Source organism: Poecilia reticulata, chromosome 6 (assembly GCF_904066995.2).
Source record: "Poecilia reticulata chromosome 6, P_reticulata-male-v2, whole genome shotgun sequence".
Taxonomy (NCBI): Eukaryota; Metazoa; Chordata; class Actinopteri; order Cyprinodontiformes; family Poeciliidae; genus Poecilia; species Poecilia reticulata.
Genome location: NC_088835.1, coordinates 30,002,235 through 30,004,689, shown reverse-complemented (window position 1 = coordinate 30,004,689; position 2,455 = coordinate 30,002,235).

Below are 2,455 nucleotides of genomic sequence, written 5' to 3'. Positions count from 1 at the left end.
TTCTTGGGTTAAATTGCAACAACAGATGTTCATTACTGCCACAATACTATACTAGGAAGGGGTGATATTAATTTGTAATACAAAACAACAATATTTCACTATTTTCCAGCTACGCTCTTCAAAAAGAAACCAAAAATTTATTTTTTTGTGCTTTTTACAAAACAAAAGGACCCTCCACTCCCAGAAAATTACCAGTAACATCAAAACAACAGTAAAAAAAAAAAACAAACAAACAAATGAGTGTTTGGATTTTCAAATCAGTTCGATTTAAATAAAATGTTCTTGCTGTGTAACGCAAGCAAGAAAAAAAGTCATATTCTTCAAAACAGAACTTGAAAAAATGAAATAATTTATTGTAGCTCAAAATAGATTAATTTAATTGAATACAATTTGTTTAATGCCTTAAACCTTTTCACTGGATCACTTTTTGAGGCTTTTTTTTATTTCAAATAACTTCTAATGTGTGCTTCAAGGACAGAAATTGACTCCTCAAGGGTGACGGGTTAGCGAAAATGGATGGATAAAATAGCATAATGAATTTATAAACTAATTCCATATCTCTGCGACAGACTGGCGACCTTTCCAGGGTGACCCCCACCCCCGGAACGTTAAGTGGAGATAGGCACCAGCACCTCAAGACCCCACTAAGTTACAACGGTGTAAAGAAAATGGATGGATGGATGGATGGATGGATGGATGGATGGATGGATGGATGGATGGATGGATGGATGGAATTCCATATCTGCCCACAAAGCGGCGCTGTTAATTTAAATGCTAATCCCAAATTTTAACCTGTCCTGATACAGTCTAATTATTTTTAAATGACTCGTGATTTTAATTTCTCTGACTGGACGTATTGTTTAAACATGATTCCCTAGGAAACTTTCAGATATTTTACAAACTTTTCAAAGTCCATAATTTTACAATGAGAAACATTATCATAATTAACATGTTTAAAGCAGCTGTTAAACTAAGAGTAGACAAAGTGCTCAATGTTCATAGAAATTACAAACAATCCAGGAGATGCAACCTTAAAGGTTAAAGTTCATGACAGGTAAAGACGTGCTTATCCATTTTTTAGTCTCATTGCTGCTGGACTATTTCATGTATTTTTCCTTTTATGTGTTGGATAACTCACTTCCAGCAGCACAAGAAAAATATGTGTTCATATATGTATAATATATAGTATAATTACTGTATACTATTAATTTTGTTGAATAAAGTGATGAGGAACATTTACCCACACTTCTATTCAGCCCTTTTTGAATATAGTAGTTTTTCATCCAGCGATTTTGTAATAAGTGGGTAGCTATATATCTATGGAGAGCCATTTCAGCCAAAAGTAAATAAATAAATAAATGCCTATGAAGAAATGCCAGTGTTTTCCAAAGTGTCGACCGCCAGGGGGCGCTGTGGAGGCCTCGGAAAGTTAGAGAGAACATAAAAAAAGATGCAAAAATAAAAACAAAAATTAACACTTTAGAGTTTTTAATCTTACATTTTCATCATATTTTCTGTTTTTCAATAAAACACAGGTTAAAATAATTTATTTAAATATTATTTCTGATGCTCATTTTCTGATTGTCTGACAGTCAAATGTATCAAGCTGCTGTGATCACCAAGCTAGCAAGAAACTGAAAAGCTTCTGACAAGAAAGAGATAAAAAGAACCATCCAGAAGCCTGTGGATGATTCTGCTGAAAAAAGCCATAAGAAATGAGTGAATAAATATAATTTGATGTGTTTAATATAAAATATTTCATTTTTTCTTATAACCAAAAGAGAGGAGTGTGGTGAAAAATGTTATATTCTGGTAATAAAGTCATAATATATTATCTGATAAAACAGTGTGTGGCAGCATTTATGCTAAATAAATATAATAATAATGCAATAATGAATAAAAAACATTCTAAAGGTTGATGTTTCTTTACATATTTTGTAGCATTGTCTTTGTGTTTGCAAAAGCGGTGCCTGGTCAGATTATTGCCCTTTTAGGCGAACCATGGAAGGGAAAGGTGGGAACCCCTGCTCAAGCCTATATTATGGTTTGCTGAAACATATGCATGTTTCTCCCAGTGCATCCGCATGTTTTCTCCAGTTACTCTGATTCCTTCCACAGCTCAAAAACATGATGACTTTCATGGCTGGACTCTATGTTGTTGAACAAGGAACTTGTTTAGTGAAAATCGTTCTTCCTCATACTCGTAATGGGAACTGCTGGTTAGAATTATCTTTTAATCTTGTTGCTATTTTAGGTACATTTCCTCTTATGTGTTGGATAACTCACTTTCATGGGGAGTTGAAGCCCCTCCTCCAGCCATCGCTGTGGCCACGCCCCTGCATTAAGTAGCCGGGAGACTTTCCACAAAAACGTTTGTAGTTAATATCAGTGACTTGAATCTATGGCTATATTCACACGGCAGCCTGAAGTAACCCAAATCCGATATTTTTTTGTG